Genomic DNA, 15,363 nt, shown 5'->3' on the forward strand with positions numbered 1-15,363 from the left:
TGTGCAATGTGGTGCTTAGTTAATGTTTGGTTCATTTGTTGTGGTGTTTAGTTAACTGCTTGGTTCAATTCTGCAATGCGATGTCCAATTGTCATGGGTAGAATTTTGTATTGTTGTGCATGTGAGGAATAAATCGAATTTGGCTGCACTTAATACATGAGAAACATATACATGTGCTATATTTCCTAGTTCTTAATCATGATTGGTTTGGATAAATGGGTTTTCCGTGTGGCTTCAATTAATCTGATGAATCTGCAGTGTGATTATTTTTCATCAACATATTTTACTGATAGCATGTGAACCCTTACTTAAACTGATGACTAACTACCTTATATGTGTTGCAGGGAAACAATGGAAAGCACTGAGGTTTACAATCGAGGTTAGCACGTGCATGGTCCGTTGTCTAATAGCACATTATTGTGCAATTGCAGGAACCATTCTAATATTTAGGTTTTTAACAATTTGGTCTTGCACATGTAGGTCCTGCTGTCAAAGGTTTTGACCCATTGTTTGACCCTTTTTGCATATGGGGAAATGAGTTGTCCATGAATATCAGTCAAGTCAAGAAACTCAGAAAGATTGTTAGGATAAAGAAATTAGCGACAAGAAACAACAAGATCTTTGTCTGCACAATGAAGAAGACATCGGTTCACTACATGATGGTACTAATTATTATACCTTGCCTTTTTTATTCCTTTGCCCCATTTCCAACATAGAGAAGATATTTATGCACATCCTTGTTTTCAGGCCTTTCCAAAGCAGTTCATACAACACCCACGGTTCAATATTGAAGTGTTCCCGAAGAGGACGAAGGATGGACGGTCAATCATCCACAGACATTGGCCTAAAGTTACAAAGACCTTCAACATCAATGAAGGCTCAATATTCGCCTTCTGTTTCAGCAGTTTTCCAGATGAGATACATCTGTCTATGTACCGTCTATGATGCTAATTTTGAAAGGTTATAGATGTTGCATGTGAAACTTGGTCCTGGTGTAGTTGTGTAATGGGGTAGCTGAGTGCTGAAGCTATATGATGTTGTACTCTGATGTATTTCAATTATGAAAATGAAATATATTGTGAGCTTAATTTGAACTGTCAATTAGATTAATAAATGGATTATGAGTAATCGGATAATTAGCCTGCTAATTGGGTTTTGCTATTGCAAATGGTTATTGAAAAAATACCGAGAGCGATGACCTCAGGCAACGCACATAGTTTCTAGGAATAAACCGTGTTGGATCAATGAACAATCACACACGACTTTCTCTTGAAAACTGTTTGCGTTAGGCCACCTTGCGCAAATGTTTACCACATGAAAACTATGTGTGATAGACAGCCTTTGCCACACAGCTTCTTCCATGGACCGTGTGTGATATATTCAATAACGCAAGCGATTTAACGGGAAAAATTGTGTGCAATGCACCTGTGAACAGAAACGTTTTCCTTGGAGCGACTGTGTGGGATGTACATACGAAAGGAAACGTTTAGCGGGGACTGACTGTGTGGGATGTACTTGTGACCGGAAACAATTTCGTCGTATAATTGTATTTTTTATCTCTACTGTACGTATTTCCATATTTGAGCGCTCGCCGGTCGCACACGACCTCATTTTGCCGAACGTGTGTGCCAGGAGGGCATATCCCCGATGGTTTCTGGGTCATGTGGGAAGGACCACCCTATCGTCCACACTCACTTGGCGATGGCTCCAAAAGCCGTCGCGGAAAGGGGTTAAAAACCATTTGTTTAGGAGCTCGTTGTACTAGTGACACTATCATCAGAAAGACTAACTCCCGGTTGAGTCAAGTGGTTGTGGTACCCAGACATTCTGAGTATATGTTCACTAACAGATCAATTCCCCTCCATTTTGCAGCTATAGAACTTATTGGAGACTTCATATCTCTCAATTCGGGCATTTGCTTTAAATATTAACTTCAACTCCTGGAACATCTCATATGCTCCATGACGTTCAAAACGCCTTTGAAGTTCCGATTCTAAGCCGTAAAGCATGGCACACTGAACTATTGAGTAGTCATCAACTTTGCTCTGCCAGACATTCACAACGTCCGGTGTTGCTACTGCAGCGGGTCTTGCAGCTAGTGGTGCTTCCAGGACCTAATTCTTCTATGCAGCAATGAGGATAATCCTCAAGTTATGGACCCAGTCCGTGTAGTTGCTACCATCATGTTTCAACTTAGATTTATCTAAGAACGCATTAAAATTCAAGGGAACGGTAGCACGGGCCATTGATCTACAACAACATAGACATGCAAATACTATCAGGTACTAAGCTCATGATAAATTAAAGTTTAATTAATCTTATTACTTAAGAACTCCCACTTAGATAGACATCCCTCTAGTCATCAAAATGATCATGTGATCCATATCAACTAAACCATGTCCGACCATCACGTGAGATGGAGTAGTTTTCAATGGTGAACATCTGATCATATCTACTATATGATTCCCATTCGACCTTTCGGTCTTAGTGTTCTGAGGCCATATCTGCATATGCTAGGCAAGTCAAGTTTAACCCGAGTATTCTGCATGTGCAAAACTGGCTTGCACCCGTTGTATGTGAACGTAGAGCTTATCACACTCGATCATCATGTGGTGTCTCGGCACAACGAACTATAGCAACGGTGCATACTCAGGGAGAACACTTGTACCTTGAAATTTAGTGAGATATCATCTTATAATGCTACCGCCATTCTAAGCAAAATAAGATGCATAAAGGATGAACATCACATGTAATCAAAATATGTGACATGATATGGCCATCATCATCTTGTGCCTTTGATCTCCATCTCCAAAGCACCGTCATGATCTCCAACTTCACCGGCTTGACACCTTGATCTCCATCATAGCATCGTTGTCGTCTCGCCAACTATTGCTTCTACGACTATTGCTACCACTTAGTGATAAAGTAAAGCAATTACATGGCGATTGCATTTCATACAATAAAGCGACAACCATAAGGCTCCTACCAGTTGCCGATAACTTTTACAAAACATGATCATCTCATACAACAATTTATATCTCATCATGTCTTAACCATATAACATCACAACATGCCCTGCAAAAACAAGTTAGACGTCCTATACTTTGTTGTTGCAAGTTTTAAGTGGCTGCTACGGGCTTCTAGCAAGAACCGTTCTGACGTACGCATCAAAACCACAACAATTTTTCGTCAAGTGTGTTGTTTTAACCTTCAACAAGGACCGACCGTAGTCAAACTCGGTTCAACTAAAGTTGGAGAAAAAGACACCCGCTAGCCACCTGTGTGCGAAGCACGTCGGTAGAACCAGTCTCATGAACGCGGTCATGTAATGTCGGTCCAGGCCGCTTCATCCAACAATACCACCGAATCAAAGTAAGACGTTGCTGGTAAGCAGTATGACTATTATCGCCCACAACTCTTTGTGTTCTAATCGTGCATATAACTGATAATCCACAAGTATGTGGGGTCAATTTTAGCCTCTTTCGGTAAGTAAGAGTGTCAAACCCAACGAGGAGCTAAAGGTAGAACAAATATTCCCTCAAGTTTTATCGACCACTGATACAACTCTACGCACGCTTGACGTTCGCTTTACCTAGAACAAGTATAAAACTAGAAGTACTTTGTAGGTGTAACAAGATAGGTTTGCAAGAATATAAAGAGCACATAAATAAAAACTAGGGTCTGTTTAGGTAAAGAAGCAATAAAGTTAGTATAGCGAGTATGGAAAAGTGGTGGTAGGAGTTGCGAAATTGTCCCTAAGAAATTGACTACTCTACTAGACCGACAACAAGTTTTATGTGGGAGAGGCCACTGCTAGCATGTCATCCCTGACTTGGAATTCTATGCACTTATGATTGGAACTATTAGCAAGCATCCACAACTACTAATGTTCATTAAGGTAAAACCCCACTATACATTAAGATATATTGCTCCCCCTTCTATCCCGTATGCATCAATTTCTATGCTAGGTTGAAGCTTCTGTCAGTCTTGCCCTCCAATACATAGTCCTATCAACATACAACTAACCCTATGGTGTGATCCACGTGCGCGCTCATATGATGGGCACCAAAGGACAGCAACATAACCACAAGCAAATTAAACCAATCATAGCAATTCACCAATTACCGATAGGACAATGAAAATCTACTCAGACATCATAGGATGGCAACACATCATTGGATAATAATATGAAGCATAAAGCACCATGTTCAAGTAGAGGGTACAGCGGGTTGCGGGAGAGTGGACCACTGTAGATAGATGGGGGAAGGTGATGAAGATGTTGGTGAAGATGACGGAGGTGTTGGTGTAGATCGTCGTCACACGATGATGGCCCCGGCGGCGTTCCGGGGCCACCGGGAGAGAGGGGGAGAGAGCCCCCTTCTTCTTCTTATTCCTTGACCTTCTCCCTATATGGGAGAAGGGTTTACCCCCTGGTCCATGGCTTCATGGCGGCGGAGGGGCGAGAGCCCCTCCGAGATTGGATATGTCTCTCTGTCTCTCTCTATTTCTGCACTCTAGATTCTGGCCTTTCACCATTTCTTATATTTCCGGAGATCCGTAACTCTGATTGGGCTGAAATTTTAACACGATTTGTATATGGATATTGGCTTTCTTGCGCGAAAGAAGGGTACCAACCGCCTTACGGGGTGTCCACGAGGGTCAGGGGCGCGCCCACCCCTGGGGCGCGCCCCCTGTCTCGTGGCCCCCTCGAGCATCGTCCCGCGTTGATTCTTCTTCCCAAAAATCACATATATTCCAAAAAAATATCTGTAAGTTTTTATCCTGTTTGGACTCTGTTTGATATGGATCAAAAGTTGCAAAACAAAAAACATGCAACAAACTAGAACTGACACTGGGCACTGGATCAAAAGTTGCCAAGAGTATATGAAAGTTGTATAATATTGGCATGGAACAATCAAAAATTATATATACGACAGAGACGTATCAGCATCCCCAAGCTTAATTCATGCTCGTCCTCGAGTAGGTAAATAATAAAAAGATAATTTTTGATGTGGAATGCTACCTAGCATAATCTTAATCATGTAATCTAATCATGGCATGAATATTAAGACAGGAGTGATTCAAAGCAATAGTCTATCATTTGACATTAAGACAATAATAATTCAAGCATACTAATAAAGCAATCATGTCTTTTCAAAATAACATGTCCAAAGAAAGTTATCCCTACAAAATCATATGGTCTGGCTATGCTTCATCTTCACCACAAAAGTATTCAAATCAGGCACAACCCCGATGACAAGCCAAGCAATTGTTTCCTACTTTTGATGTTCTCAAACCTTTTCAACTTTCACGCAATACATGAGCGTGAGCCATGTATATAACACTATAGGTGGAATAGAATATGATGGTGGAGGTTGTGTGGAGAAGACAAAAAGGAAGAAAGTCTCACATCAACGCGGCTAATCAATGGGCTATGGAGATGCCTATCAATTGATGTCAATGTGAGGAGTAGGGATTGCCATGCAACGGATGCACTAGAGCTATAAGTGTATGAAAGCTCAAACTGAAACTAAGTGGGTGTGCATCCAACTTGTTTGCTCATGAAGACCTAGTGCACTTGAGGAAGCCCATCGTTGGAATATACAAGCCAAGTTCTATAATGAAAATTCCCACTAGTATATGAAAGTGAGAACTCAAGAGACTCTCTATATGAAGAACATGGTGCTACTCTGAAGCACAAGTGTGGTAAAAGGATAGTAACATTGTCCCTTCTCTCTTTTCTCTCATTTTTTGGTGGGCTTCTTTGGCCTCTTTTTTTGTAAAGTTCGGAGACTCATCCCAATTTGTGAGGTAATCATAGCTTCCATTATCCTTTACTCACATGGGACAATGCTGTAATAATGATGATCATCACACTTTTATTTACTTACAACTCAATATTGCAACTCGATACTAGAACAAAAATATGACTCTATATGAATGCCTCCGGCAGTGTACTGGGATGTGCAATGATCTAGCATAGCAATGAAATAAAAAAATGGACAGGCCATGAAAACATCATGCTAGCTATCGTACGATCATGCAAAGCAATATGACAATAAATGCTAAAGTCATGTATATGATGATGATGGAAGTTGCATGGCAATATATCTCAGAATGGTTATGGAAATGCCATGATAGGTAGGTATGGTGGCTGTTTTGAGGAAGATATAAGGAGTCTTATGTGTGATAGAGCGTATCATATCACGGGGTTTGGATGCACCGGTGAAGTTTGCACCGACTCTCAAGGTGAGAAAGGGCAATGCACGGCACCGAAGAGGCTAGCAATGATGGAAGGGTGAGAGTGCATATAATCCATGGACTCAACATTAGTCATAAAGAACTCACATACTTATTGCAAAAATCTATTAGTCATCAAAACAAAGTACTACGCGCATGCTCCTAGGGGGATAGATTGGTAGGAAAATACCATCGCTCGTCCCCGACCGCCACTCATAAGGAAGACAATCAATAAATACATCATGCTCTAACTTTGTTACATAACGGTTCACCATACTTGCATGCTATGGGAATCACAAACTTCAACACAAGTATTTCTACAATCCACAATTACCCACTAGCATGACTCTAATATCACCATCTTTATATCGCAAAGCTATTGCAAGGAATCAAACATATCATATTCAGCGATCTACAAGATTTATGTAGGATTTTATGACTAACCATGCGAATGACCAATTCCTGTCCTCTCTCTAAATAGATATAAGTGAAGCAAGAGTGTTTAATTCTTTCTATAAAAGATAAGCCCATGATCTAACAGATATAAGTGAAGCAAAAGATCATTCTACAAATGGCGATTTTCTATGTGTAGGGAAACAGGCAATCCAAACTTCAAAAGATATAAGTGAAGCACATGAAGCATTCTATAAAGCCATACTCAAAAGATATAAGTGAAGTGCAAATAGCATTCTATAAATCAATCATGGACTATCTCATACCAGCATGGTGCATCAAAGTAAAGTGAAAACTAAATGCAAAAGACGCTCCAAGATTTGCACATATCACATGAACGAAACGAACCCGAAAACATACCAATACTTGTTGAAGAAATCTTAGACGCTTGAGTTTCCTTGAATATTTATTTGGGGTGCCTTGGGCATCTCCAAGCTTGAGCTCTTGCCTCTCCTCCTTCTCCTCATATCAAGACCTCCTCGATCTTTGATCACTTCATCCACACAAAACTCAACAGAAAGCTCGGTAAGATCCGTTAGTATAATAAAGCAAATCACTACTCTAAGTACTGTTGCAAACCAATTCATATTTTGTTTTGGCATTTTATCTACTGTAATATAAATTTTCCATGGCTTAATCCACTGATAGAAATCGATAGTTTCATCAAAACAAGCAAACGATGCATCAAAAACAGAATCTGTCTTAAACAGGACAGTCTGTAGTAATCTGAACATTCACCATACTTATAGTACTCCACAAATTCTGCAAAATTCAGGAAAAATAAACAATTTGTATAGAAAGACAGTGCAAAAAGTTTCAGAACGGTTTGACAATCCAGTAAAAAATGTAAAATCACGCACTACAGCCAAAGTTTCTGTTTTGCACCGCATAAACCAACAAGCAATGTAAACATGATAAAGGCAAATCTGGGCACATTATTTTTATGATACAATGGATTTGTACAAGGGGATAATTGTTGAAATGTTTCTGTAATCAAGGGTCACAAAGTTTCCATGGGCATGAACAAAGTTCAAGGCTATCTCCCACTTTAACAATGCTCGTCTTTCTCACTTTCGCTTTTCTTTTTGGAAAAGTTTTAGGTTCCCATCTTTATTTTATTTTGTTTTAAAACTTTATAAAAGCACACAATAGAAATAAATGACTCCCTAAAACTTGCGGGTTGTCTCCCTGGCAGCCCTTTCTTTAAAGCCATTAAGCTAGGCATATAGTGCTCAAGCAATGGATCCACCCGGATCCCAAGGTATATCAAAGCCAATTTTAATTAACAATGATTTGTGATTTAGTAGTGAGAACAAAGTAACATATATCATGCAACAACGAAGTCTAACTCTCTTCCTATGCATTGGCATGTCATAAAAGAACAATTCATGCACACATAGTAAAGGCCAATGCATAGTATAAACAGTTTCTTGCAATTTTATCATATTGGAAACATGGAGAGGCAGAGATGTAGTTCCTCTCTCATTATAATTGCAAGTAGGAGCAGCAAACACATGCATATTATATCTATCAAAATCATCATGTGTGGTAGTGAAATGCAACCCATCAATATAATCCTTAATAAGGGCAATCTTCTCCGATATAGTGTAGTCGGGAGAATTCAAAAAGATAATATGACTATCATGCGTGGGTGCAATAGCAACAATTTCATGTTTAACGTAAGGAACTATAGCAAGTCCATATCCATAAGCATAATTCATATTGGCATCTTGGCGACAAGCATAGCAAGCATAATCAAAAATGGATATTTCAAAAGAATCAATGGGATCATAACAATCATCATAGCATTCATCCTTCGGTAAATTGAAGGGAAATTAAACAAGGTATGGGATAAAGAGTTACTCTCATTAGATGGTGGGAACGGGTGATCAATCCGCTCTTCCTCCTTTTGTTCTTCGCTCTCCTTCTCATCTTTTTCATCCAATGAGCTCAAAATGTCATTAATTTCTTCATCCATAGACTCCTGCAAAATATTAGTCTCTTCTTGGACAGCGGAGGAGTCCTCAATATATGGTTTAATATAAGGATTAGAAGCATAATTATCATAGCAATATTTAACTATGGCCAAATTTTTAGATTTGTAGAGAGTAGTATCACACTCTTCAATAAAAGAAGCAATTTCACAAGTACCCCTAAAAGCAACAAATTCTTCAATTTGCTGAACATCATAGTAATTATAAACACCCTTAGTATACGAAGATACGATTCCATTATCACTAAACTCACGTTGGTAAGGAAGGTGTTTCTTAGGGTCTTTAGAACAACTAGTACAATCATATATTTCACATAAATTCCAAGCATAGCACTACAAACGATGAATTTGATCCAGTAAAAGTTTCCCTTTTTCAGATATACGGTGTCGCGCGTAACAAGCATGCTCATCTAAAGATTTGCCCTCAACAAAGCTAGTTGGGGTTTCGGCCTGAGCACATAGGGATCAAAGATGATCCAAGTAAAAAGTTTCAGTAGTGTGATAGATTTTGAGTGGTTCTTCAACCATTGGTTCAGTAGGTACCACTAAATTTTTTTGGTATTTTGCGTTTCCTACCCTTAACTGAAGATAGAAAACAAGAGAACAAAATAAAAAATACTTAGTGATAAAGCAAACAAGCACACACGAGAATATTCACCCCACATTATAACTCCCTGGCAACGGCGCCAGAAAAAGGTCTTGATAACCCACAAGTATAGGGGATCAATTGTAGCCTCTTTCGATAAGTAAGAGTGTCGAACCCAATGAGGAGCTAAAGCTAGAACAAATATTCCCTCAAGTTTTATCGACCACCGATACAACTCTATGCATGCTTTACGTTCTCTTTACCTAGAACAAGTATAAAACTAGAAGTACTTTGTAGGTTTAATGGGATAGGTTTGGAAGAATATAAAGAGCACGTAAATAAAAACTAGGGGCTGTTTTAGGTAAACAAGCAATAAAGTTAGTATAGCGAGTGTGGAAAAGTGGTGGTAGGAGTTGCGAAATTGTCCCTAAGAAATTGACTACTCTACTAGACCGATAGCAAGTTTTATGTGGGAGAGGCCACTGCTACCATGTCATCCCTGACTTGGAATTCTATGCACTTATGATTGGAACTATTGGCAAGCATCCGCAACTATTAACATTTATTAAGGTAAAAACCCAACCATAGCATTAAGATATATTGGTCCCCCTTCAATCCCGTATGCATCAATTTCTATGCTAGGTTGAAGCTTTTGTCACTCTTGCCCTCCAATACATAGTCCTATCAACATACAACTAACCCTATGGTGTGATCCACGCACACGCTCATATGATGGGCACCAAAGGACAGCAACACAACCACAAGAAAATTAAACCAACCATAGCAATTCACCAGTTACCGACAGAACAACGAAAATCTACTCAGACATCATAGGATGGCAACACATCATTGGATAATAATATGAAGCATAAAGCACCATGTTCAAGTAGAGGGTACAACGGGTTGCGGGAGAGTGGACCGCTGTAGATAGATGGGGGAAGGTGATGAAGATTTTGGTGAAGATGACAGAGGTGTTAGTGTAGATCGCCGTCACACGATGATGGCCCCGGCGGCGTTCCGGCGCCACCGGGAGAGAGGGGGAGAGAGAGCCCCCCTTCTTCTTCTTGTTCCTTGACCCTCTCCCTAGATGGGAGAAGGTTTTACCCCCTGGTCCATGGCTTGCATGGCGGCGGAGGGGCGAGAGCCCCTCCGAGATTGGATCTCTCTCTCTATGTGTGTGTGTGTGTGTGTGTGTGTGTGTGTGTGTGTGTGTGTGTTTCTGCGCTCTAGATTCTGGCCTTTCACCGTTTCTTATATTCCCGGAGATCCGTAACTCTGATTGGGCTGAAATTTTAACACGATTTGTATCCGGATATTGGCTTTCTTGCGGCGAAACAAGGGCACCAACTGCCTTACGGGGTGGCCACGAGGGTCAGGGGCGCGCCCCCTGCCTCATGCCCCCCTTGGGCATCATCTCGCGTTGATTATTCTTCCGAAAAATCACATATATTCTAAAGAAATCTCCGTAAGTTTTAATCCCGTTTGGACTCCGTTTGATATGGATTTTCTGCGAAACAAAAAACATGCAACAAACAGGAACTAGCACTGGGCACTGGATCAATATGTTAGTCCCAAAAATAGTATAAAAAGTTGCCAAAAGTATATGAAAGTTGTATAATATTGGCATGGAACAATCAAAAATTATAGATACAAGAGACGTATCAATAACATCTATGCATAGACCTGGCTTGGATGCCACTGTTGGGGAACATATTATTTCAAAAAAAAAATCCTACGATCACGCAAGATCTATCTAGGAGATTCATAGCAACGAGAGGGGAGAGTGTGTACACGTACCCTCGTAAACCGAAAGCGGAAGCGTTTAGTAACACGGTTGATGTAGTCGAACGTCTTCACAATCCAACCGATCCTAGCACCGAATGTACGGCACCTCCATGTTCAGCACACGTTCAGTATGATGATGTCCCTCGAGCTCTTGATCCACTTGAGGACGAGGGAGAGTTCTGTTAACACGATGGTGTGTTGACGGCGATGATGAAGTTACCGGCGCAGGGCTTCGCCTAAGCACTACGACGATATGACCGAGGTGTGTAACTATGGAGGGGGGCACCACACATGGCTAAGAGAAGACTTGGTATGCCTTTGGGGTGCCCCCTCCCATGTATATAAAGGAGGGGGAAGAGGAGGCCGGCCCAAGGGGGGGCGCACCAAAGGGGGGAATCCTACTTGGACTCCCGGTCCAAGTAGGATCCCCCCCCCTTTCCTATTCCAACAAGGAGAAGGAGGGAAGGAGGAAGAGGGGAGAAGGAAAGAGGGGGCCGTCGCCCCCTCCTAGTCCAATTAGGACCAGCCATGGGGGGGGGCGCGACAACCCCTTGAGGCCCTTCTCTCCTTTCCACTAAATCCCATTAAGGCCCACTACTTCCCCGGGGGGTTCCGGTATCCTCTCGGTACTCCGAAAAAATACCTGAAACACTTCGGAACCATTCCAGTGTCCGAATATAACCTTCCAATATATCGATCTTTACCTCTCGACCATTTCGAGACTCCTCGTCATGTCCATGATCTCATCCGGGACTTCGAACAAACTTCGGTCATCAAATCACATAACTCATAATACAAATCTTCATTGAACATTAAGCGTGCGGGCCCTACGGGTTCGAGAACTATGTATACATGACTGAGACACATCTCCGGTCAATAACCAATAGCGGAACCTGGATGCTCATATAGGTTCCTACATATTCTATGAAGATCTTTATCAGTCAAACCGCATAACAACATACTGATACATATCCAACGTATCTATAATTTTTTATTGTTCCATGCTCTTATATTATCAATCTTGGATGTTTTATAATCATTTTATAGTCATTCTATATCATTTTTTGGTACAAACCGATTGACATAGTGCCAAGTGTCAGTTGATGTTTTTCCATGTTTTTTAAATCGCAGAAAATCAACATCAGACGGAGTCAAAATGCCCCGAAACTTTACAGAGAATTTTTATGGGCCAGAAGGAACACAACGGGCCCTGGCTGCGCCAGGGGGGTGCCCCGAGGGGGGCACAACCCACCAGGGCGCGCCAGGAGGTCCAGGCGCGCCCTGGTGGGTTGTGCCCACCTCGGGTGCCCCTGGACCGCCTATTTCCTATATAAATACCCCAATATTCCAGAAACCCTTGAGGCGTCGACAAAATATTCATCCAGCCGCCGTAGAGTCCAGAACCACCAGATCCAATCTAGACACCATCTCAGATGGGGTTCACCACCTCCATTGGTGCCTCTCCAATGATGCATGAGTAGTTCTTTGTAGACCTTCAGGTCCGTAGTTAGTAGCTAGATGGCTTCATCTCTCTCTCTTGATTCTCAATACAATGGTCTCTTGGAGATCCATATGATGTAACTCTTTTTGCGGTGTGTTTGTTGGGATCTGATGAACTTTGAGTTTATGATCAGTTATATCTTTTTATATCCGAGAAAGTTATTTGAGTTTATTTGATCTCTTATATGCATGACTGCTTATAGCCTCGTATTTCTTCTCCGATATTTGGGTTTTGTTTGGCCAACTTGATCTATTTATCTTGCAATGGGAAGAGGTGCTTTGTAGTGCGTTCGATCTTACGGTGCTTGATCCCAGTGACAGAAAGGGAAACGACATGTATGTATGGTTGCTACTAAGGATAAAACGACGGGGTCTATCTCTACATAGATAAATCTTGTCTATATCATGTCATTGTTCTTATTGCATTACTCCATTTCTCCATGAACTTAATACACTAGATGCATGCTGGATAGCGGTCGATGTGTGGAGTAATAGTAGTAGATGCAGGCAAGAGTCGGTCTACTAATCTTGGACGTGATGCCTATATAATGATCATTGCCTGGATATCATCATAATTATTTGAATTTCTATCAATTTCCCAACAGTAATTTGTTTACCCACCATTTGCTATTTTTCTCGAGAGAAGCCACTAGTGAAACAGACGGCCCTCGGGTCTTCTTTCTCATATATTTGCCTTTGCGATCTACTTTTCTCTTGCATTTATTTTCAGATCTATTAAACCAAAAATACAAAAATAACTTGTTGCAATTTTTCTTTATTTTATTTAGCGTACGATCTATCAATTTACTACAAATTTATCTCACGTCTGTTTGCCACTTGAGGCGCCGTACCCCGAAAGGGATTGACAACCCCTTTAACACGTCGGGTTGCGAGGATTTGTTATCTGTGTAGCGGCTGTTTACGTTGTGTTGCTTGGTTCTCCTACTAGTTCGATAACCTTGGTTTCATATCTGAGGGAAATACCTACTGCCGTTGTGTTGCATCATCCCTTCCTCTTTGGGGAAATACCGACGTAGCTTCAAGCGACATCAAAAGGAATTTTTGGCGCCATTTCCAGGGAGGATCTTCAACATATACCAGGTTCCTAATCACAAATCTCATCTCCTTGCAATTTACATTATTTTCCATTTGCCTCTCATTTTCCTATCCCTCACTTCACAAAAATTTGCCGTTTTATTCGCCTCCCTTCTTTGTTCGCCATTTTCTCGCCATGTCCGATCTTAGAAGAGCTAAGGATTTTCTCCCGAGTCTTAATACTTTGGATAGCCCCTCTGTCCTCTCTAAGCTCATAAACAATCATGCTATGGAAGGATCTACCATGGTGGTTAAGGAAAATCTTAACCAATGTGATGAAGATGATTCCGTAATTTTTCGTTATTTACTTGATGAATCTTGGAAAGATGCTTGGGACAGGTTGTTGAGAATTCGATCTAGCTATGTGCCCCAATATCAAATAGAGATATACTTGAAAAGTTTTTATGTTGGTTTACCTTCTTCCTTCAAGCAAGTTTTAGACTCTATATTTGAAAACGATTTTCTTGAAGGGGATGTCGTTGATACTTATGAGAAGATGAAACCCATATTTGGGAACCCGAAAGGAGAGAATGTTGAATCAACTACTCTTATGAGCTTTTATCGAAACGAAAAAATTAAAGAGATGAAGGCTAGTTTAGATACGAATTTTGCAACATGCTTAATCTTTCTTCTGCTATCAATGGCCATGTGATTTCACATAATAGAAAATTAAATGCCATTGATAGGAAAATTTTCCCTTTTCTTTCCAAAGAACAAGGATGACAATACTTAGATCCTTGGTTTATGCCTAGTTAAGGGCGTAAAACTATAGCGCTTGTTGGGAGGCAACCCAATGAATAATTTTTCTTTTTGCATTTTGCTTTCTGTTCTTGAGTGTTAGCACAATTATGCTACTGTTATGATTGTGGTTTTTATGTTTTAATTAGTGTATGTTCCAAGTAAAGCCTTTAGGATCTTCTTGGGTGATAGTGAAGGAAATATGCCCTAGAGGCAATAATAATGTTATTATTTTATTTCCTTATACCATGATAAATGTTTATTATTCATGCTAGAATTGTATTATCCGGAAACATAATACTTGTGTGAATACATAGACAAACTAAACGTCACTAGTATGCCTCTTCTTGACTAGCTTGTTAATCAAAGATGGTTATGTTTCCTAACCATAGACATGTGTTGTCATTTGATTAATGGGATCACATCATTAGGAGAATGATGTGATTGACATGACCCATTCCATTAGCTTAACACCCGATCGTTTAGTATGTTGATATTGCTTTCTTCATGACTTATACATGTTCCTATGACTATGAGATTATGCAACTCCCGTTTACCGGAGGAACACTTTGTGTGCTACCAAACGTCACAACGTAACTGGGTGATTATAAAGGAGCTCTACAGGTGTCTCCAAAGGTAAATGTTGGGTTGGCGTATTTCGAGATTAGGATTTGTCACTCCGATTGTCGGAGAGGTATCTCTGGGCCCTCTCGGTAATGCACATCACATAAGCCTTGCAAGCATTGCAACTAATGAGTTAGTTGCGAGATGATGTATTATGAAACGAGTAAAGAGACTTGCCGGTAACGAGATTGAACTAGGTATTGAGATACCGACGATCGAATCTCGGGCAAGTAACATACCGATGACAAAGGGAACAACGTATGTTGTTATGCGGTCTGACCGATAAAGATCTTCGTAGAATATGTGGGAGCCAATATGAGCATCCAGGTTCCGCTATTGGTTATTGACC

Source organism: Triticum aestivum, chromosome 4A (genome assembly GCF_018294505.1).
Source record: "Triticum aestivum cultivar Chinese Spring chromosome 4A, IWGSC CS RefSeq v2.1, whole genome shotgun sequence".
In the NCBI taxonomy this organism is placed as follows: domain Eukaryota; kingdom Viridiplantae; phylum Streptophyta; class Magnoliopsida; order Poales; family Poaceae; genus Triticum; species Triticum aestivum.